General features: G+C 50.8%; 1 pseudogene; it reads right to left on the bottom strand.

Annotated features, from left to right (window-relative positions):
• Nucleotides 1-2,892: 2,892 nt before the first annotated feature.
• On the bottom strand, nucleotides 2,893-3,010 carry LOC140681134 (5S ribosomal RNA; annotated as a pseudogene).
• Nucleotides 3,011-24,141: the final 21,131 nt, after the last annotated feature.

The raw sequence follows: 24,141 nt of genomic DNA, 5'->3' as shown, positions 1-24,141 counted from the left end.
GATATCTTAACTTGCACCTTTTACCAGGATTTGGGGTTGAATTTGGGGTTGGTTCAATGGAATATTTGTGAGGATTTGGGTGTTCTGAGGCTATCAGAGCCAGGGGACATGTCTGCAATCTCAGAGGTGTGCCAGCAGAACGTGTCCACCTGAGCCCACCTGTTCTCCAAAAATTCTGTCTGTCCCAGTCCCTGGCCTGGGTCTCCCCATTTGGGATGTTCTCCCAAAGTGCCCAAATCGTTGCTGAAGTGCCTGAGCTGATCCTGGCTGTAAATGTTCCTGTCCACCAACCTCTCCTGGTCAGTGCCATGGAGGTGGAAGGGCTTCTGTCAACCTTGTGGGCATTTGTGGTGCTGGGAGGAGGCTTGGGAGGCTGTGTGAGGGAGGTTTGGGTCCCAGACAGGGCTGTGTCAGGGTTTGGAGAGAATTTGGGTGGGTCCTGGGGGAGATGGAAAGGGGTTCTGGTGGTTCTTGGGGACATTTATCTTGCAGGGAGTAGTTGGGGGGTCCTGGCTGGGAGCTGTGGGGTGGTTTGAGGAGCCTGGGAGTGGCTGTGGGGCTGGGAGGGGGGTTTTGGGTAGTCATGATCCCCCAGAACCCCAAAGCAGCCACCAGACCCCACCCCCCATGATGGTGCCGGGGGGTCGGTGGCTCCATGTTGGGGCTCATCCTCCTGGCTCTGAGGAGGGGTCCCCAGGGGCTGTGTGTGTCCCCCCAGAGCATGTGTGCCCCCCCCCATCCCGGTGTCACCCCCTTGTCCCTCCCCACAGGGCTCCTGCTCCAGCTCCTGCTCCCCAGAGGGAATTTGGGGAGGGGGCAGAGGGGGTGTGCAGCCCCCGCCGGAGGATGACCCCGGCCCAGCCCCTTTGTTCAGCACCAAGCTGGGCTCGGGGCCGCAGGAGGAAGAGGCCGGTGGGAAGCAGATCCTGCAGCTGGCACAGTCCTTGGGGTCAGGGGAAGGTCCTGCCCTGCACACCTGGCTCAGGTGTGACCCTGCCCCGGCAAGGGAACGGCACATTCCCATGCCCTCGGATCAGGGCTGGGAGCAGCACTTGGAGCAGGGACATGGAAATACTGGGAGTGACTGGGAGCACACTGGGAGGGGGAATTATTGCCCCCTCCCCTTCTCAGGCCGCCCTGCCAGCTGAGAAACGCTCGCTGGGCCTCGGCCTTGGCCAGCAGCCCCTGGGCTCAGCTCCTCTGGAGCTCATCACAAACACGCTCTGCTCCAGGCACTGCTGCTGCCCAACCAGCTCCTGGGTGCTTCAGGAGCAGCCCTGGGAACTGTTTGTGTTCCCTCAGTGGCACAACATCCTTATTCTAACCCTGCCAAAGAAAGCTGCTGATGCCAAGTGCGGCCAGGGTGAAACATGGCTGGGACTGAAGCCCCTCTCTTGGGGCCCTACAAACAGCGCTCCAAAAGGAGCCCTTGGAGCTCTCCTGGCCAGCAACTCCCTCTGAGTGGGGCCTCTCCGAGCCAGGAACTCTCCTGTTTGCTGCACTCGGGGGGATCCCGAACAACAAGGGAGCCTGGGCCGATCCCCCCACTCCTCCAGGCTCAACCCTTCCCCACTGGGGAGATGCCAAAGCATCCACAGGGAGCATTTCCCTGCCCTCAGGGGAATTTCTCACAGGTGCCTTGCACTGACTCTCTGTGTCTGTGTGCACACAGGAGTGCCTGTGCTGGGGAAATGTGGCAGAAATGCTGCTCTCTGAGGGCTCTGAGTGCCTTGCATAGCTGAGCCAGTCAGGACTGTGAGTAAGGTTAAATCATGAGGCCTAAGCTAAGTTAAATGCTAAGAGTTGTTATTTTTCTAAGTTGTTATGCTTAATATAAGTTATAAGCTGAGTTAAATACTGTTAAATGCTATTTTGCTGTTAAATTGCAAAGTTATAGGTTATAAGTTAGGTTAAATACTGTTAAGCTCTGTCCATTGCTAAATGGTGAGGTTGAAGGTAGAAGTTAAGGTTAAGGGAGAAGTTAAGTCCTGTTAGGTTTGAGCTATGTTAAGCTTTTATCTCTTTATTCCTTTTATCCTTGCCCTCACTGTCCTTGTCTCACACACACACAGGGACAGTTCCCGGTTCATTTCTGATTTGATTGCCTGGATTCTGTTAAGTTTTGTTGTTGCTTTGTTTCCTTGGTGTGCCTGAAGTGTCCAGTCAGGAGCAGTGATTCTTTTACCAAGGAACTTTGTGGTGCTGTCGCTTAATATTAAATCTGGTTTTTGCTGTTCCCTTGCCAGGGATTTTTTCAGCGCTCTCAAGGCCTCGTTGGTAACAGGGTGAAGGAGCCCTGGCCCAGACTCTGGCCCTGGGGGACACGGGGATGGTGCCGGAGGGTCCCTGTCCCCCTGTCCCACCCCCCATGGCCCCAGACCCCGTCCCCGTGTCAGGGTCTGGGGTCGATCTTGTGGAACATCCTCTGGGGGAGGCTGCGGCGCTGGGGGCGGGGGGACCCGGGGGGACAGGGGACCCCACTGTGCATGAGCAGTGTTGGACTTCTCTGGGGGAAAGTGGGAGGGGGCTGGGGCAGAGTGACCAGCCCAGTGACCTCACACAGCCCCTGTGATGTCACACAGCCCCTGTGATGTCACACAGCCCCTGTGATGTCACACAGCCCCTGTGATGTCACACAGGCACCTGTGATTTCACAGCCATGGTGCAACACAGGCTCCATGGGAAGCCGCACAAAACCATTGGGACTCACCACAGCCAACAGGGCAGCCCTTGTGCATGAGGGAATCTAGAAAGGGACACAAGCCCACAGCACACACACAAGGGAGAAAAAAGACACACAAGGCACACCTTCCCATTCCCTCCTGGCCCTCGCCATGCCTGCCCAAGCAAAACCATGCACCACCAGACCATTCCATAGCACACAGCAAAAGAAGCCTACAGCACCCGGTATTCCCAGGCGGTCTCCCATCCAAGTACTAACCAGGCCCGACCTGGCTTAGATTCCAAGATCAGATGAGACCGGGAGCTCTCAGGGCGGTATGCCATAGGCACCTTGCAGCCCCTCAGCAGTGCTCTTCAGCCCACCCCACCACCCTCCAGGCACAAGCCCAGAACCCCATGGGGCTCCACACGGCAACAGGGCCACCCCTGCCAACAAGGGGATCTAGAGACAGACCTGAGCCCACAACACACACACACACAAGGGCCAAAAAACACACAAAGCACACCTGCCCCTTCCCTCCTGTCCCTCGCCAGGACTGCCCAAAGAAAGCCAAGCACCGCTGGCACATGACAAAAGTAGCACAGAGCACAGCACAGTTAGCCAGTCTGGCAGCCCTGATGTTACCTTCTGCTGTAAAACCTGGTAAAATGGTGTGACTCCGAATGTGCAGGATGTAGTACGGATGAACTCGGGCTTGAATTGCACACCACAATGCTCTCAGCAATTGAAAGAAAACTGCATTGTTGACCTCTTTCAGCAGTGAGCAATCCAACCGCTTGGTTATGTCTGCAAAATAAGCAGAGTCAGTAACCAAATTCAAAGGCACCTGAGAAAACCTCTGAAATGCCATAGCAACGGCTTTCAACTCAACCAATTGGGCTGAGCCGGACACGTGGCCTTCCAGCACTTGCTATCCAGACTCATCCTTCCAGGTCACAATGGCCTTTCCTGTTTCTCCAGAGCCGTCAGTGAAGACAGTGGATCCCCGCACTGGCACTCGACTGTTTTTCGGTCGTAACGACAGACTGGTCATCTTTGCCAGTTGCAGCAATTTGTGACTGGGCAGGTTATAAACAATTTACCCTAGAAAATTTTGCAGCGCGCTTTGCAAAGGGACACTGTTAATAAAACGCCATTCAAAGGTGTCCCTCTCCACTGGAAGAACGATCCTTGCAGAATCAGCCACCATCAATTACAAACACCGATAATGGCATTTGATTATCAACTGGGCAACCAAATCAATCAGCAAAGACGCCGTCTTTTTGAGCTGATGGGGCAAAAAGAGCCACTCTAAGATGTGCAAAGGATCAGGCCATTTGTCATTCCATTGGCCAATGACACCTGTGGGATGACTGTCTGGATAGGTAATAAAAACCACGATATCAATGGAAGGGTCTACTCGGTAAACCTGATGAATAGACAGAGCCTGTTGAACCTCCTCCAGCGCTTGTCCTGCTTCAGGAGTCAATTTCTGAGGTGAACTCAGATCCGGGTCCCCCTTTAAAAGGTAGAACAGCAAGGACATCTGCGCTGTGGTCAGTCCCAGATAGGGGTGTAACCAATTGATGACTCCAAGCAATCTCTGGGCATCAATCAGGGTCACAATAGACTTTGGAAATTGCACTTCCTGATGGTGAATGGTTCGCTCAAGAATCTTGACCCGCAGATACACCCAAGGAGGTTGTCTCTGAACCTTCTCCAGAGCTACTTGCAGTCCATAAGAATGCAGGGCGGAGAACAACTGAGGCCGAACCCTCAGCAGTTCCTCCTGAGTGGGCACCACCACCAGAATGTCATCCATGTAATGATAACAATACACCTCAGGGAACTGCTCGCAGACTCTGGACAAGGCCTGGGCCACATACCAATGACAAATAGTCGGACTGTTCTTGCAGCCCTGTGGCAAAACCTTCCATTGATATCTCTGCACAGACTCAGCATTGTTGACAGAAGGCATGGTGAAAGCAAATTTTGGTCTGTCATCAGGATGCAAAGGGATTGTAAAAAACCAATCCTTTAAATCAACGATCAAGATTTCCCAACCTGCGGGGAGTGTGGTAGGCGAGGGCATACCAGGCTGCAATGCCCCCATACTTTCCATGACCGCATTGACTTTTCGGAGGTCCTGTAACAACCTCCATTTCCCCAACTTCTTCGTGATCACAAAAACAGGAGAGTTCCAGGGACTGGTAGAAGGTTCAATGTGTCCCTGACGAAGCTGATCCTGAACTAACTCATGAAGAGCCACTAACTTCTCATATGGCAGGGGCACTGGTTCTCCCAGACAGGTCTGGTCACCAGCCACTGTAAAGGCAGTGTAGGATAATCTGCGTCCTTCAGCACAGTGACTCCCATCAAAAATCTGTCCTGATCCGTACACCCCAGGCCGCCAGCACATCCCGCCCCCAAAGAGTGATGGGAGCTGCAGTAACATAAGGCCGAACCGTAGCTGTCTGCCCTTCTGGGTTATTGATCAACACAGCCTGCTGGCTTACAAATGTCTGCGCTGTACCCCCCAATCCTTCAATGGCCACTCCCACAGAGTCCAGAGGCCACTTAGGAGGCCACACAGAGGCAGAGACGACTGTCACATCGGCTCCAGTGTCGATCAAACCTTGCAGCTGGATCTGAGGCAGGCTGGCACCTGGTAAAATCACGGACCACATCATCTGCTGATGGTTGGTAGAAATGACCGCGGACCAGAGGACTTGTGGCAGTCCCATGGATCTGAAACCACCATCTCCACACGTCCATTGGTCTGCCCTGGAGAACACATGAGTGGAAAGGCACAAGTTGAGCAATGCGGGTCCCTGCTGGAATAATGATGGGGGGAGGATGTGGAAACCGTGGAACAAATCTGGCCCATAAAATCAGAATCAATGACACCCGGGTGCACAAAGATTCCCAGAAGGGTAGCACTAGGTCGTCCTACCAACAATGCACTCAATCCATGGCCTAAAGGCCCGAATGCATTCAGAGGAACCCTGTGCACCTGACTAGAATCTAAGATGACTGCTGCTGCGGTGTGTACATCCACCCCGGCAGAGCCGTGGGTGCTTGCGCTGAGTTGACTGAGACACCTTGCGCTGGTGCTGTGCTCTGGGGGATCATTGTTTCAGCGCACAGTTCCCCTGTGCGCTCTTTCCCCCGTTTCCTGAGCCTGACAAACACTTACCATTGGCATGGTAAGTAGACTTGCAGTCTTTTGCAAGATGACCTGGCCTGTCACACCTGGAGCACAGGAAATTAGAGTCTGGCCCTTTCCTGACTTTCATTCCCTGCACCTGCTTGCCCTTCTTCTTCCTCTTTTTGCGACGACCAGCCCCTGAGGATGGGAGGTCTGCCCTCAAGGGTGCTGCCAGAACAGACATCTTATGGCCCACTGTACCAACCTTGGAACAAGCTTTGACCATGTCTGTCAACGATGGATCACCTGGCAACGCATTTATAATTTTCCTACAATCTTCATTTGCATTGTCCCATGCCAAAGTTTTGCACAAAACCTGCCTCAAATTCTCATCCTTGATCTGCTTTTCTAAAGCAACTGCAAGTCTTTCAACAAATGGCAAGAACAATTCTTTGGCTCCCTGTGTTATCTTTACATATCGTTGCCTGGGAGCAGCTGTCTCCATGGTTTTCATCAATGCCGCAAAGCCCACCTTCTGGGCCTGCTCAAGTATGACGTGGTGCCAAGTAGCCTGAAGATCAGGATTGGCAAAGGCATTCTGTCCCATGAGTACATCCACCCCCACACAGCATCTAGGGTCTGTCTGAGGGTAGCGTGCATTTTCAGCTGCAGCCCTGTCGGCCATCCTTCTCCAGTTGTTCATAAAAACGTCAAGCTGCACGGGTTGGAACAACACAGAGGCCAGATGTTTGATATCCTAGGGAGCAATCAGGTCAGTGATTATGACTCTAAGGACCTGCATCAGTGGAGCAGAACCCAGCCCATATTTTGCCACTTTGTCCTGCAAATCCTGCACAACCTTCCAAGCTATAACATCGTGCTTGTCCTGTTGTCCAGAATTTGGGACAGCCTTGTGCACAGGAAGGACTTGAAGCTTACATTGCACTGAAACACTGTCACCCCCATCCTCTCGTGCTCCCTCTGGAGAGGGCAGAGGAATCAACTGACCGCTAGGAATGGTCTCTGTCTCCTTGAGCAGTGGGTTCGGAACCGCACCACCAGGTTTTCCCACCTGCTCTACCAAAACCCAATCACAAGCCTCCAAAGCCCATTCCTGACTGCATCCCAAAAGCGACGGGGATTTATCAGTCACACAGACACCTGACAGGCAGGCAGCGTCTACAGATCCCTCTGAGATGCCCGCCATCCAACACACAGTCACGGCCCTGTGGCGGAACCGAGCAGATCAAAGCATTGCTGTCACTACCTGCCTCCTGTGACAGGGGCGTAGGACAGTCTGCAATCCACAGGGGAGGGTGGGTTGATGGGAGACACCGAGGCAGGGGAAGCGGCTACCAACCACGAAACAGAAGAACCGGGCATGGCCCCCGAGCCAACAGCCCCTGGCATGGAGGGGCCAGCCGCTGGTGACGGGGCGGGGACTGGAGCCATGACTGGTGGCTCGGCAACACGGAGGGATCAGCTGGAGCTTGTGACACCGTGGATGTGACACGCACAGAAGCTGCAGTCATTGGAGACAGAAACGGCGCTGGCTGCTGGCACGCAGCAGGCATCACGGGCACCGGAGCCACAGCGGGCAGGGCAGGAGGCAGGAGTGTCGCTGCTGCCAAAGCAGCAGGCAGGGCCAGAGGCAGAGGTGCTGCTGCTGAGACAGCGGGGGGTGGGAGCCAGAGGTGCCGCTGGAGCCGCCAAAGCAGCGGGCATGGCGAAAGGCAGAACCGCTCCAGCCACGGATGTGGTGGGCGAGGCGCCGAACCCCATCGTTGGCAGAGCCGGCGCCACAGCAGGCGTGGCATGGAAGGCAGGCACCGCCCCTGGTGTGGACATGAGTCCCATGGCAGGGAGGGCAGAAAACGACAACGACCTGTTAGCGATGGGACTCTAAGTCACTCTGACCAGATTAAAGTGGGCTAATTCAACAGAACTCCATTTGATGAACTCTATGAATTTGATAGCCCTCCCTGGCTGCTATCAGCAAGCAACGGTGCCTCCGCACAACACAGCTTTTAGCTCTTGAAAGCATTGAAAGGGAAAAGTAGGAGATAGCCAGCATGGACTTTGCTATTGCTGTGGCAGGCAAGGAAAACTCAAACTGGATCAGAATCCCATGCAGTGTGAGAAGGACAGGAAAGGTTGTGCAGAAGCATCTTTGCTGGAAAGAGCAAACCAACAAACCACAAGCTGGAAGTGTCCCCTCTTCAGGTGGCTAAAGCACTTGGATGCAGTGAGGGCATGTTTGGCAGGGAAACAGCCCTTGTGGTGAGCACTGTCATGTGTGGATCAACGAGCCTCCCGTTGTCCAGGCTAAAGCTCCCTCAGCACATCCTCCTTGGCCTTGTGCTCCACAGTCTTCCCCAGCTCCCGTGTCTTTCTCTGCACACGCTCCAGCCCCTCAAGGGCTTTCTGCTTCAGAGGGGCCCACAAGTGGACACAGCACTCCCAGCTATGGCCGCAGCGCTGCCCAGCCCAGGGGGACGGTCACTGCCCTGCTCCTGCTGCCCCACTGCTGCTGACACAGGCCAGGATGCCCTTGGCCCTCTTGGCCACCTGGCCATGCACTGGCCCACCTTCAGCTGCACTAGCAAGTAACACATACCAACCCCTGGATTCCCAAAAATCCACTGAGCAGGAGAAGGAGATGGAGCGTGGTGCTCGGCAACAGGGGCAGGTAGGCAGTGCACTTCCAGGACATCCTCAGATCAAAACAGTGTGCATCTTGTCCTTCTCACCCCTCCAGCCCAGCACCAGGCCTTGTATCTCCCACTCAGGAGCGAAATTTTCCCAGTTACAGCATCAGCTCACACATGGCCGGTGCATGACATGAGGCCACGATGGCTTCCGATACTGAGGCCATGCCAACAACGGCTCCATTGCGCTTTGCTCCCCTTTCAAACCTTAACTTCCCACCCATTGACCAATACATAGTTTCTCTTTCAAGGGTCATGTTCCCACCTGTTAAACAATAGACTTTCTTCATTGTCTCTTCAACCTGCTCAAATATGGCAGGGTCTTGGACATGACTCTGGTTCCTGACACAGTCATTTGGGAAATATTCCATTCCTTAAATTCTCCTTTGCTGGTCAAGAGCCTCCTAAAAACACTTTCTTCCCTTTGAATGCATTCCAGCTACCTTCTTAGCAGGACCACTCTCTTTATTCTCAAGGCTAAAATAGCTACTTGCACACATTAAGCACTGCAATGGGGCAATACAGGATTCAGCACTGCCTGTTAAAGCAAAAGGAATTCACAAGCTTAAGGCCTATTTAATACACTTAACGCCTCTCCTTCCTATTCTGGGAATCAAACACAAGCATTTCATCAATACACCCTTCAAGTGCTCTTGCTGAGTGAAACCACATTGCTGTGTCAATACAGCAGCCGGGACTCAGTTTTTTCATGCAGGGAAAGCCAATTCTTTATTCACGCAACTTATTTTTATACCATTTTCACAGACCTCATGTTCAGCTCTAATTGCCTGCTAGTTTTCTTGCCACACAATTCACTGCTTAGGTTTTTTTGTGTGGATGTGCTAAGGCTTTCTTTTTTACTCAGGTGTTTACATCTTTCCTTTGTGGACTCTCATTGGACAGATTTCTTGTTTATTACAGATGCAAACAGTTTTCCTACCACAAGAGCTTATTCTGCTAACTGCAGTCATTCTTATGACTTTTCACAGGGGAAGTTAGCTAGCTGCACGTAGAAGACATAACAGGCCAGCTGCTCATTTTTAGCAGAGCAAGGCCTGATTTTATAAGGCTTTTCTTTGATAATACCCTACCTGTGTGCAACACATTGTGACTTTCTTTCAGAAATTAAGGAAGAAAACACAGGTTGCCTGCTTAAGTTATTCTCCTCCCTTCCAAATCAGTTCATGACCCAAGCAGAAGCCTCAAGCGCATCCCCGATTCCCTCTCTCCCAGCAGGATTCCCTCTCTCCCAGCAGCTCAGAGCTGCGTTGCACAAGTGCTGTGCCTGAAGGACGCTGCCCTGTGCTCCAGCCTGCCGAGCAGCCCGGCTCCCTGCCCCGGTGCCCAGAGTGCTGCACACACTGCTGACCTTTCCCAGGAGTCCCAGGGCAGCCGGCACAAGAGTGGGAATGCTGAGCCAGGCCACCGGGCCTCGGCTGCCCTTGGCCTTTCTCTCCTCGGGCCAGCCTGCAGACGACCAATGCCTCCAGGCTGGGCTGTGCCAAACAGGGCTCCACTTCCCCATGGGAGCTGCCGGCTGTGCCTGGGCTCTGGGAGCGGAGGATGCGCCCGCTGCCAGCAAGAGTGTCATGGTTTGACACTGGCACAATGCCAGTGTCCCCATGAAAATGCAGTCTCTCAATTGAATGCTGTGAAATGCAATCGAGAACAGAGCAAAGCAGGCCCAAGCTCAATAACAAGAAAAAACTTTATTAAGCTACTACTACTATACTACTATAGAAGGAAAAAAGAAAGAAAAAAACCACACACAAAAATCAAAATGAAAACCCTCCAAATCATTCCCCCTCCCACCACCCACCTCCAACAAACCACAGTGAGACACACCCTGGACCCAAATCAGATTTCCACCCTCTAGACAATTGATTCTCAGTCCATTGAGGGAGAGAGGAGCCCCTCCTGTGCCACAGACCCCCCAAGAAACACAGCTGCCACATCCTGTGCTTCCATGTCACCACATGGCACCGCCCAGAGAAAAAAAGTTTGCCAATGGTGACCCTCTCCTTTCCATGCACAGTGCTCTCACCACCAATGCATGGATGGACAGACTGCTTTAAGGATTTTTCCTTTCAAGGATGCCCTGCCAAGAGGGAAAAAAACAACAGTTCAGTTTTTCATTTTTGGGACCAACAGTCCCCCCCATTTTCCCCTGGGGCTGAGGGTCCAAGAACAGAGATCTTCTTCTCTTCTTCCTCTCTGAAGGGGGCACCACCAAAAACCTCCCTAACTTTTCTCTCTTCGCTCCACTTCTGTCTTTTCCCAGCTGAAGCAGGTCTCTGGCTCACTGGCATCCTCCTAAAATACCGTCTCTCTTGGAGGAGAAGATCAGTTCAGTCTGTGGCTACCAAGAAAAAGTCCAGCCAAAAAGCCACTCCATCATCTCCTCCCACCTAGAATTTCTCTTTCTAACATCCCAGGGTCCAAGCTGTCTCTCTTCCTCTCTTTCAAACCGAGGAGGAGAAAAATTTCACAAAGCTTTCATTTCTCAGGAAGGGTTAAAAGTCCCAACTCCCAGAGATGGCTTGCTGCCCAGGCTCCGGCTCCCACAGCCCAGCTGGGCACCTTGCGGCCCCCCCGCTCTTCTCCTTCCCCGCGGTGAACTGCTGATGAAACCGCCGCTGTCTCTTTCTCTCTCTTGAGAGATAGAGAGAGACTCTGGGGGGGAATGGAGACATCCCAGATTTCTCCACCCTTCCATCTACAGGGGGCCAGCCCGGTTCCAGTCCCTCCACCCTTGGGCCTACCTCCGAAGGCCACATGGCTCTCCCCTCCACCACCCAGCTTGTCGCCGGGGAGGGGAGACTCTGCACTGCACCCTGACCGGAACCAAAGAGAGTGAGTTCTCCTGGGAATTCTGCTTTTAACACCTCTGTGTTCTCAGAGGCGTGTTTACCTTCAATTGGTCAATGTCCATATTGACCTCTTCCTTCCGGGAAAAATTCTTTTTCCGTGTCAAACCACAACAAAGAGGCACGCAGGGCCGGGCTGTGCCTCCTGCAGCTACAAGGGCCTCCTTGCAGCCTGCCCTGCCCAGGCTCAGGCTGCTCTGGGCTCTGCCAGGGCTCTGCTGCGGCTCCACGCCAGGCAAGGCCGGGCCCGCTCTCACCTCGCAGGCGCTGACAGCTCTGCACCGCAGGAGACCTTTCAGAGCGCCTCTCTGATCTTTCAGCTTTCCCTGCTGAGCAAGGCTCTCCTCCAGCCAAAGACACTGCACTTTGGGATACAAATCCAAGTGGCAGGCACCCAAACGCTCTGGAGTCACAGATGAAAGCCTGCATCTGCACAGGATGTTTTGGCTGCACCCTTCCCCCTTTGGCTTTTCCTGCAAATGCCATTGCCCTTTCTGCCTCAACTAGAAATACTACAGCTGGCCAAAAGCTGGCCAGTAGGCCATATTCCAAAGGCAGTGTGGTCTGAAGAAGATGAATGAAGAAGAGCCTTTCCCACTTTCATTAAGTATCACTTTCCACCTTTAGGAAACAACAGAAAGTTCAGAAGGAAACAGTGAGCTTATTCAGAGTGAGAAAGAAGGGAATCTTCAAGTTGAGTTGTGGTTTCAGAAACTTTATTAATTTCCAATCCTACTCGTCCAGGTCCTATTAGACAATCCTACCCTAACACTAACCCTAACCTACAATCCTACTCTAAGTAAATTGTAATGGTCCTGATGTGATTATCACATTCTAGTCTCCTTCCTCTTCTTCACTGAAACAATCAGTGGCACCAGGCTGGACGCAGGCTCAGCAAATGTTATAAATGGATGCTGCCCAAAAGAGAAAAAAAATCAACAAAAAACAATGAGCCATGACTTTCCAAGCTCAGTATTTCACAGGATTCTTCTGGCTCCTAGAAAGATGCAGAAAGAGGACCAGTGGGACCATCTGCACCTCCATTTTTATGTGCAGGATGTTTCCGTCAAGGCAAACCTGGCCCAGAATCCCACTCATCCTTTTATTCTGGTTTCTCCATCTTGCTGGGATTTTTGCCCTGCCAGTGCCCTAGAAATGGTGCTTTCTGTCCCTGGGGTTTCTTCCTTCAGGAAGCTCCAGTGACTCCCATATGTCCCTGTCTTGGAAAGACAGGCACCGTGCTAATTTCCACAGGCACACAGAGCAGTGTCTGCCTTTCCAGGCCCTGCCCCTCCTGTGCTGGATGGCACCTTCCTTCCCAGCAGGACCAGCCGAGTGGCTCTGGGTCCTGCAGTTCCCTCTCTGCCACACAACCTGGCAGACAGCCTGGGCCAGTTCCCCTCTGCCTGAGCGTGCCAGGCAGCAGATGGGGCTGCGACAAGTCCCTCTCAGCTGTCCCTGTTTGTGTGCCAGAAACCTCTAAGGGTGGGGTGGGGGGCACAAACCAGGGCCCCTCAGAGGCTCACAGTGAGCCCCTCACAGCCCCTCCTGCCTACAGCCAAATCTCTCCAGACTGCTCTGCCAGGACTGGCAGCCTTGGGTTCCTCCGCCACCATTTCATGGCTCTGTACCCTGCATTGCTCTACTTCAGTTCTTTTGCTGTTAGGTAAAACAGAACACACCACCAAATTACAAAACAGGGCGACAGAAACAGAGGACAGAGTGCCTCTCCTCTGAGGACAGGCTGAGAGACCTGGAGTTATTCAGCCTGGAGGAAAATAGACCCCAGGGAGACTTCATTGCTGAGTTCCAGTACTTCAGAGGGGATTCTCAGCAAGTAGGGGATACCTTTTTTTAACAGGTTCAATTGCAATAGGACATGGGATAGTATTTATAATATATAATGGGGATTGAGTCAGATTAGATCTAAGGAAGAATTTTTTCCTTGGAACACGGTGCCACACTGGCACAGATTGTCCTTAGAGCTGGTAGGTGCCCCATATCTGGGTAGGGATGGGGCAAATATTCCAGGTCAGGTGGGACAGGGCTCTGAGCAACCTGATCTCTTTAAAGATGTCCCTGCTCATTGCAGGACACTTGGACCAAAGGACTTTACAGAGCCCTGCCAGCCCAGCCCAGTCTAGCACTCCTCAGCATTTTCATTTGAAGAGCACCAAGAGTGGAGGTGAGGAGGAAGGGGGCTCATCTGATGCCTCAGACCTCAGTGGAGGAGGAGCCCATCCCTCCGACACTGTTTCACCTCAGCCCCTTGGCATTTTTTTACCTGCAGGAGATCCTTGGAAGACCAGCGCCGTGCCTCGTCTGTCTGCAGGCAGCAGCTCAGGAAGTCATGCAGGGAAGGTGAAAATTGGTTGGGCTGCTGCAGCTTTGGTTTCCCTCTTCTGGCTATCAGGAGCTGAGGCTGGGGAAAAAGGAAACATGAGGCTCCAGCTGCTTCTTTGCCATCTGTAACTGCTCTCCCTGAGCCCATTGTTAAAGCTCCACTATGCAGGGCAGTTTCTGCCCTGATAGAGACCCAGGGATGACTTTCCTTTACCAACCAAAAACCTAAAGCCCGATGCAGCCACAGCGTTTCCAACATTCAGCAGATCTTGCCTTGGCAGCTGATTTCATTAGTTAGTGGGAACTACATCAGCAAAAGCACGTTTTGCTTCTCTGAGGATTTACACCAGCCTGACAGGCTATTTGGAAGGGGGAATTTGCTCTATCCATATTATTTCCAAGGATTATTACATGAAAGGAATCTTTTCACTGCTTGTTGGTCCCTTAAGCACAGCTTCCATGAAACAAAAATCATCAAGTTTGTTTTTCTCCTCTTGAAAAAAATGCAGATGCAGAATCCATCTAAATCGGACAGAAATAGCAATGGAAAGAGGCCTGGGAGTCTCCATGAAAACGCCCATCACAATAGTAACAGCTCTGTGCTGGTGGCACTGAAAAAGATGGTGACCAAAGAGACTTTGTTACTTTCTTCTCTAACCCAGAGTAAAATTTCCTTCACTTTTCCCACACCCCCAGAGGTCACAAAGGGGGTTTTATCCTGTCTCTCTGCAACTGAGCTCAGCCACTGGACATGGTGGGGAGCTGGAGTCCTCACTGTCCTTAGAACTGTGCGAGCCAGGGATGGCCCTGCTCCTGTGGTAAAGGAACACAGCAACGGCATCAACTGCTTGCGTTGGATCCCAGCCCCAGGCACCGGGCTGCAAGCTCATCAACTTGTTACAGTACCCAGAAACAGCCAAGGGTTTAGTGTACAATTCTAACTGCAGTCAGAGAAAAACACATCCGAAACTTATCCAGGCCACCCACACACATGACTGAACAATGTACAGATGATTTGAAAGCCTGAAAGTTGTGAAGACCCACAAGATTTAGAAAAGATGGTATAGTTTGGAGGAAAACTGATGTGCTTTGGTTAATAAAGGGAAAAGCAAGCAGAATTGCTTGGGCATTGCTTTGGTGGTTTTTATCCTTTATCTTTTTTCTTTTTCTTTTTTCCATTTCCCATTTTCATTTTCTTTTGCTTTTTTTATTTTACTTTTAATTTTCTCTTCCTTTCCCCCTTCCTTTCCCTTTTTCTCTACCTTTTTATTTTTTTTCTTTTCCCTTTTCTCTTCCTCTTCCTTTTCCATTTTTTTCTTTTTTCTTTTTCTATAAAATTGAAACTAGGAAGATTCAATCTCCATTTTGAAGGACATTTATCACACATCCAACCATTCCACTGAACAATTCATTTCCTTCAGAGACAGAGCTCCAACATTGTTTAAAAAGCAAATGAGAAGTATCAGGCATGGCTGGAGGCCAAAATCGCAGGCTGCTGAACTGGTTAGGTTTCTGAACTGGTTACCTTCCTCTTCCCTTCTGATGCAACCAAATCGACTGCAGATGCTGATGTGCTGCAGGGACATTTTTAGAACAGGACCTTGGTGGAAATGGTGCCAGCAGATGGCAATAGGACTTTGTCCAATGGCACACAGAACATGAGACAGGTGAGAAAGACAAGCGGGATCAGGGAGTATTTGCACCTTACCGAAAGAGGAGTTTCATTCCAATAAGGAACTTCTTGTTCCACCATTTCGATGCCCACGATTCCAAAAGACCATACGTCCGCTTTGGGGCCATATGCTTGACCTGTCACCACTTCAGGTGCCATCCACCCAGAAGTGCTGGCCACTGAGCTCCGTCTACTCTGCTCAGGGGTGAGCTGAGCAGAGAGGCCAGAGTCAGCTGTGGAGAAAAAGACATACCATGAAAGCCAGCTCAAGTTAAGAAGCCAAGCAAAAGAATTCCCCACTCTCAGTCTAAGAAAGCACTATGTCATCTGCTGAAAATCTGTCCCTGCTCTGTTTCCTCAGGGCTTGAGCCAAGGAAATATGGAATTGGCCACTTCAAGAAACCCCCTCGTTTTTTAGACTACCTCCAGCCTTTATTTTTCTGAAGCTTTAGACTTGGAGCTCCCTCCCTCTGGAAGGGTCACACACCAACCAACGCCCCTCTTGACTCCTTGTTCCTCGTCATACTTCTGTGCACGTTGCAACTGTGCCCATAGTTTGCAGCAGGGGTCCCTGCACTGCCACCAGCACCATTTCTGGTGAGCTGGCAGTCACTCAAAGCAGCCCCTCACCCCACATCCCTGAATGCTGCACCTGACCAGGAATATACTGACCCAGCTTCACAGAACCGTCGGTTCTGAGAAGGATGTTGCTGCTCTTCACATCTCGATGGATCATGTGGTTTGAGTGAAGAAAATTCAGTCCTTGCAGGCACTGAGAGAGAAAACAGAAACAGGAGGGCAAAAATTAGTGATGTGATTTCATCATACAAGAAAGGAAACAGCTCTAAAACATTCCCATTCCCCAGGGGAATGGCGAGTAATGGCAGAACACAGTGCCATGGAGAGGAAGAGTTGCTGTTCCAACACTTGCAGAGAGGACATTTCTAAGGAAAGGCATGTCAGCTTTTGAAAGGGCAACAGCACCTGCTGTTGTAGAGTGTCCCCTGCAAACCAACCAGGATGACTGCTGCTGTAGTGGATGTGCTCTCTCCAAATGAGGGTTTGCCAAGAAAGAAAAAGTCCCTCTCTGTGGTGTGAAGTGAATCACTTTTGGGGTGGGAGGCTGCATGATAAAGGTTTTATTGCTGGCATCAGCACAGGCTTGGAAGTATCACATCAGTCACCTTCCTGAAGCAAACACTATTTTGTGTGACTACTGTCCTTTTCAGCTAAGGACGGTGTGAAATAGGTGTCTTTTTCTTTGCCATTCGTTTCAAATCTTGCCATCAGCACCTTTGCTTTTACAGGCAAGGAATGCAGTGCAGACAGGCTCGAGGCAAACGTTTAGAGAGGCAAGGTGAAGAACGGCAAATACAAATACACGAGAGAGAGTGAGAATACAACAGCAGAAGGTAAGAGTACAGGAACAGAGTACAGTGAGTGCAGGGGCACTGGCAGGCAGTTCCCTTGAGATGCTTTTACTTGCCCATAGCATACCAGCAACACAGAAACAAGGCTTTATACATGAAATCGCTCCAGGTCTGAGCCCCTGTTTCCCAGACAATCCTGCCCAAGCCCTCTGAAGCACAGGTGGGATCCCTGACCTCCCGACTGATGGCTGCCATTTCGTCTTCACACAGGTAGGTCTTGCTGATGACATCGCTCAGAGTGCCTCCGTCCATGTACTCCATAACCAGCCAGAGCTGCTCGTCCACAAGGCAGCTGAAAGAAGGAAACAAGGAGTGGAGATGAACATGCTTGTTTGAAAACAACAGCGTTGCTGTTGGAAAACAACAAGGGTTTTTTTCTGGGTGCCTTTGTGACGAGGACAGAATAAAAGCAATAGACATTCCCTCTTGGCTGTGCATTGTTTGCAATCTGTGCAGTCTCAAGGAGAAAGGCACAGCTGTGAAAAAGGAGATGTCTTAGGTGGGCAGCAAGCGAAAAGTGTGGTTTAGTAACAGCCCAGATAAAAAGCCTGTCACAGATGCTATTTCTGGAAATAAACACCTAGTCTTCCTGGCATGCATAGCAATGGAAAAGGGACAAGAATCCAAGGGAAATCCTCTCTAGGATGGTTTGTCAGAACTTAAAAGGTGCTGAAAAAAATTTGAAAAAAAATCAAGCCTCAAAACAATGTGGAGGCAGTGAACTTACAGGGTATTGAATTAGTAAGATAGGGCTGATCCAGGTTTTTGAAAAATTTTCAAACTGCATTTGCCAGGGTAGTTTAATGCAGACAAAATGCACTCTCTTCCCATCCATTAGAGATAAGTTGAAAAATAATAATGAACCAATAATTACCAGCTCTATTTTCTCCCAGTGACCAAAGTGGGTTTTTAACTTTGCATGCTTGCATTATGTCAACAAACATTGCTGGGATAAAACAACAAACACTCACCTCTTTAAATAATTCACAATGTTTGGGTGCTTATTCATTTTCATGACCATGAGTTCATTAAAGTCTGCTTCCTTCCTGATCAGTCCTTGAAGATTTATTTTCTTTATAGCCACCTAAAATGATGTTGAAAATCAGTAACATTAAAAGCTGGTGGCATGAGAACAACTTCTCACATGGAGTGAGGGATTTTGGAATGAATCAGCCAAACTGTGCCAAACTGCCTTGTGATTAGGCATGGGAATGGGAACAGACGTTCCAACAGCCCATTTCTCTGTTCCTTGGGGGCCAGTTACAGGACACACGGCCACTGAGGTTTTGTCTTGTCCGCTTGGTAACAATGATGTCTCAGCTATCACTCACAAACCTCTGACCACACTCCCTGCTGCTTTGTATGGGATTCAGAAGAAGTAATCCATGTCTTAACACTCTGTGGATACTTCTTGGGCTATGGGCAGGGCTTAGGGCTTTTAGGGATGCCTTTCAGATCTCTCCCTCTGTGCAGTTCCCAAGTGCAGCACTGCAGGTGGCTGAGGAACTACCGGTAACTCTCAGATGTATTTGCTGGAAACCAGAAGTGAGAATTCAGGACTCTGAAGCTGTCGCCCCAAAGAGCAGTGAGATGCTCTAAGGCACCACCTTTGTTTTAGCAACTGAGAGCGAGTGAGCACATCCTTCTCTGAAATGAACTCTTGCCCTCCTTGCCTTCCTTCTGGCAGCTGAGAAGGACAAAGACTGTCCCAAATATATTTTGCAGGCTGGTACCAGTCTGTGCTGCTTGTGCCTTTTCAGCATAGCTCTACTCAAAGCTCTGGCCACAGCTGCTCACACCAGAGGGGAAAGCCCTTCAGTGCAGCAGAGTTTGTGGGGGCTGTTGGCATTTACCTCTCCTCCTGTGGCAGTGTTGAGTGCTCTACAAACATGTCCAAAAGTCCTAGAAACAAAATAGTAGCAAAGAAAGAAGAGCCATTTAGATCTTGCAGTGAAAGCCAGCCCACATATGAGATCTCTGCTGTAAATGCCTAAGACCTGCAGGACACTGTAGCATGGACATGTCTCTGGCAATGCCTTCTGGCCACACTTAAAAATTCTGATCAGCACTGACAATCTAACCCCAGTGTCTGAATATGTTTGCAGCTTGTCTGACTTCACACTTGGTGGATATTCCACCAACAAAACACCTGGTGCGTAGTTTTGTAAAATTATCACTGGTTGGACTCACCCACTGCCAATATTTTCCAGTTGAATGTATTTTATAATGGGATTTTCCATCTTCACCATTCTCCCTGAGGAAAACAACATGCAAGATGTTCACTTTAATGCAGAGATCGCAGCTTCCAGGAGATACAAAAGGCAGCCCCTATGTCTGAGGCTCTGAGCCCTGTGTGATCAGCTGGCTGACAACAAGAACAACAACAGAACAGGAACAAGAAGAAGAAGACAGGCAGCTCTGCAGCACAAGTGGCGGGCACAGAGACTGATTTTCTAGCGTCCTTCAAAGAGAGAGAGGTCTTGACAGCAAACACACAGGGAAGTACAGGGAGATATATTCAGAGGAGACAGAGACCAGAAGATGACAGCTACCAAGGCAAGTAAGTTTGTCATCTAGAAACATTAGGGAGAGCTGGAAATAACAAAGCCTTTGTTTTCTTGGGAATAAACACTGTGAGATTCAACAAAAGGTTTCCTACTTGCTAAGATTAAATGCACCTTGATATCTAGAATCAACTCCTCTGAACACATGCCAAGTTCAGAACAGGAGGAATATTGCCAAGCGTTCCCATCTTCTCCACCTTGCAGTAGTTTGCCAGAAGAATGCCTCTGTGTTTGTAAACCAGAGCAGCTCATCCTATAACCAATCCCAATGGGGCTTTCAGGACCAGAACCCTCACTCTTTATGAGCAGGGTGAGCTCAAAGATGCCCTTGCCTGTGCCCTACATGAAGAACCACACTGCTTCTCTTCACCCTGAAGCGTGGATCAGTCACTCCCATTGGACTCGCCCTCTTGGCAGCTCACAAGTCCCCATCTTCCCACCTCAGCACGGCGGGCAAGGGCAGAGAGGACAGCAGTGCTCCTCAGGCGGCAGCGTGACACACACAGCTGCCCAGAGGAGATGCTGACCCTCTCATGGGTCCAGGCCATGCGACGCAGAAGCCGGCCCAGACAAGGGGCTGCTGGCTCAGGCAGCTCCACGCTGCAGCGGCCAGGCAGCATCGGGCCTCTCCTGGCTAAGGAAGGCTCCAGCCTCTGCACTCCCACCAGCCCTCAGGGCCAGGAAAGCTGCCACAACAAGGCTGGCAAAACCCGAGCGTGAGCACTGACAGGCACTGATGGGAAGAAGCCAGAGCGAGCCTTTTCCTCCCAACAGGTGATGGCAGACACAGCAGCAACTAGGCTCTGTTCCCAGCCCCACCAGGTCTTATCTGAGAGCACAGCACAGGCAGCTGTTATGGGCCAGAAGCAGAATCAATGCCCTGTGCTGAAGAATCACAAAGGGCTTGATGTGTTCCCCTAGAGACTGATCTGAGCAGGGGTTCTGCCGATGGCTAGGACTCAAGTGGTCACAGCCTTCTGCTGATCCAGGAGCAATCCCTGCTTCTGCCTTCAGCAGAGAGGGAAGCTCAGGCAAACTCCAGCCAGTCCAAGGTGCCCTCAGAGGCAGCAGGAACACCCAGAGCGCTCTCTCGCTGCCTCAGAGCACTGTCAGCACTTCCTGTGGGGAGTCCTAAATGTCCCTGTGACACCAAACTGAGGAGGACTGTCTGGTACAGCTGTGCTGACACCTGCACACAATACACTGTCCCTCAGGTAACAAAGACACCAGACGTACTCTGTTGCTCCTGGGAGTCACCATCGATCTCCTGTTGCTGAGCAGCAGCTGGGTCAGCGCGGGACATGAACCAAGTGCCCCGACTCCACTTCTCCGGCTGGGAAGCAAAGGCTCCTTGGGATGGCGCTGTTGCTGCTGCAGCAGGTTCAGTGACAGAGCCTGTGTATATCTGAGACAAGAAATGAGTTTGTGTCACAAAGGTGGCTGGCAGAAATTGCCCCGAGATCCCATTTCAAATGCAAGCCCTTTGGAAGCTGCTGTCAGCCACATGCAGAGCTCTTCAACAGAACTGGTTTGGATGCCCACTTGTAAAACCAAAAGCTGGTTTTACTTGAGTTCATAGCTGGTTTCGTGTTCTGAAGGATGACTGCAGCAATGACCACTCCACTTCCTCCCAAGGATTCCTTCCCCCCTTTTAGGCCTGCAGACACATTGCAGCTCCTCCTTCTAGTGTTCTACCTCCTTCCATGGAATTCTGTTTTCCTGTAGCATCCTCAGGATGTGCTTATCTTGCAGCATCTCAGGTTGGTACAGCTCCTGTGCCTCACGCCAGCCTCGGGGTTCTTGATCGCCCGTCATTTCCTGGAAGTCTTTGCAGGCTGCCAGGTAGGACGACAACACTTCCACCTCAAGTCAAAGAGAACAAATCAGTCAGAGACTACAGCTTGTCCCCGTCAGCCAGGAGTCATCGGCTGTGAGGAAAGGGAAAGAACAGAACAGGAGCAGATTCACAAGGGATACAGACAGCCTGTAGCTCATATTCCAAATCTATCTGAGTGACCATGTTCACCTGCAAAAACACCTCAAGAAACAAGGAGAGCTGGAAGAAGCTAGCAGGAGTTAATTTGGATGACTGCTGGCCACGTGGCCAAAGGAGTAATCCCACTCTCCAGACCATCAGGTGAGATCCAGCAGGCCAGGAATTGTCCTTCAGAGCAGCTGTGATAGAGGCCTCAGAGGGATGGTACTCAGAGGCATCACTCCACCCACCTGCTGCTCTGCAGAGAAAAGACAAGGAGGGCAGAAACCACCAGTTTGGTGACTGCAGTGGCTATTTCACTCACTTGCTTTTCAAGAGTATTTTGCTCCTGAAGGAGGAGATTAATTTTCTCTCTGATGATTTCAATTTTTTTGTCTTGCTTCTTCTCCCTTGCCTTGATCCTAGCCTCAGTTTCCTGCAGCTCTGCCTGCAGCTGTTCATCAGTGTTCCGTAAAGAACAAGAGAGAGGAAGTTTCCTGAGTGGAGTGGCTGCTACTCTTTCACTCACCTGCTTTTGTTGATCACCCCTCTGCTGATGGAGATTCTTCTTCTCTTGGATGGTTCTCAAGTCTTCTTTGTTCTTCCTCTTCACTGCCATAGTGTCACTCTGAGCTTTGGGCAGCTCTGCTTGTGGCTCTGCCTTGATGTCCTGTACAGACAAATGCAGAGAAGTGACTGGGAGCTGCCATCAGGCTCAGCTTTTTCCTCTTGCAGCCTCAAAATCACATTTATTCAGCCACTTCTTTCTGCTTCCCTACCCTCCTCTGCTTCCAATGTAACCCTCCTGTCCCAGTGCTGATCTCTGCAGATTCCAAGGCTCTCTGCTTTCAGTGCCTCTGAGACTCCTGGCCTCCTCAGTCCCAAGAGCTCCATTTTATGCCCCTCTTCCTGCCCTTCCCTCTGACACCTGGCAAGTCAGGCTTACCTGGTCGTTCTCCTGTGGCTCTTCCACCTGCTGCCTGAGCTGCTCTTCCTGCTCTCGGGCTGGGAACAGCTCTCCCTGATTCTGCCATGGCATCTCTGATAAAGCAGGCTGCTCCTGCTCTTTCTCTGGAAGGACCTGCACAGAAAGCAAGAGAAGATGGGTTTCAACTTTACATGTGACACTTGTGGGCCAAGACTCAATGACTGATGGGCTCACACGTTCCCAAAGCACTGCAGTGCTGCAGCTTCCCTGGTCATTCTCTGCCCGTGGGGAGGCACAGATTCCAAAGTGACCCTGGCACTGCAATCTGGGGCCATCGGGGGCTGAAGCTCCAACAGCCTCTCAGGCAGCTGATAGGGAAGGTGTGTCATTTCTCCAGGTCCTGCTGAGGGCCTCCCTCTGCTCCTGCCATGTCCTGTTTGTCTTTCAGTATGACTGACACCCCACCCGCTCCCACAGCTCCATCCTGGCTCTGCAGGTGACTTCCTGGGTGAGCTCAGCCCTTGTGAGAGACCCTTCTGGAGTTCCTGTTCTCTTCAGGCCTGCACCAGCATTCTCGCCTTTCTCACATCTACACTCTTGTTAGAAATGCTGGTCATTCAGGAGATAAGGACACATGCAAAGGTCCTCTGATGGAGGTCAGAGAGCCTCTATGGCCACCTCAGTATATGGAAGAGGACCAAGGTGTTTCTTCTCCCTCTTTTGTTAATTGGGAAATTTGACCAGCAGTCACAGAGACTCTCATAAGGCCCTATTAATGAATGCACTTTCACACCCTTAGGAATGCCAGTGAAGGAAACATGAGTCATGAATGCATGTATGAGCAAAGTCACCAGACCTCAACTACAGCATGGGATAGTTCCACCCTCTTAGGACATGTAAAACTTTAAAGGATAAAAAGGAGGCTTCAGGGCAGAAAGGCTGGAGGAGGAAAACATGAGGGGAAAAAACAACCACCTCTGGAGGGGGAAACATCTCTGCCTGCTCAGGATCAGTCAATGGAACTTGTCTCTCCTCCTCCCCTGAAGGGATGCCTTTAGGTGAGCTTTGCATCATCAACTGCTTTGGAGCAGAGCCAGGAAGATTCAGATAGATAGATAGATAGATAGAGAGAGAGACAGATCTCCCATTTTTTAATCTCTCTTTACTATCCTTTCTATTGCTAGACACATCAACACTTGGTGACCAGTGCCCCAGTCAGCACAATCCTGAACTTTCTCTCCTGTTCCTTCAATAAACCACACTCTCAGGAAATCTGGAGCATTTAGGTGCTTATGGAATGCAATCAGATCCAGAGCACTGCACTGGGAACTGCACTCTTGCAGCATCTGTGTTTGGCCAAGTGTTTCTCTTCAACTCGACCACACTGACAGTGTTAAAGGCGCTGCAATCAGAAATAAAGCCCAGCCCCTCCCAGCTCCTCTGATCTCTGAGGACCAGCAGAGGTGAGGAATGCAAGGTCATTGATTTCCTGCACAATTCCCAAGCACAACACACTGATTCCCTGGGCTGCAAAAAGGCACAGGAGCTGTTAACCTGAAAGTGATGTGCAAGGCCTTACTTGCTAGCCTGGCATCACAACAGCTCCTTCAGCAGCAACATCCTTGCCCCAAACTACGTGTTCTCATGCAAAAATACTGCATCAGCCAGAACTGCCTCCTTGCAAACTAAAATTTGAACAGAATCTCTGCCAGTCCTGGAAAAGGGCAGGAAAGATTGAGAAAAAGCACCTTTGCTTGCTGGAAATAGAGAAATTACACAGGGCTTCTCCCTCTAGCAAACAAACAAATACACAAACAAAAATATGAATGTTTCACTTGCTCCAG

Source organism: Taeniopygia guttata, chromosome 31, assembly GCF_048771995.1.
Source record: "Taeniopygia guttata chromosome 31, bTaeGut7.mat, whole genome shotgun sequence".
Classification (NCBI taxonomy): domain Eukaryota; kingdom Metazoa; phylum Chordata; class Aves; order Passeriformes; family Estrildidae; genus Taeniopygia; species Taeniopygia guttata.
The sequence above is the reverse complement of the archived record's forward strand: the minus strand, read 5'-3'. Positions and strand labels throughout refer to the sequence as shown.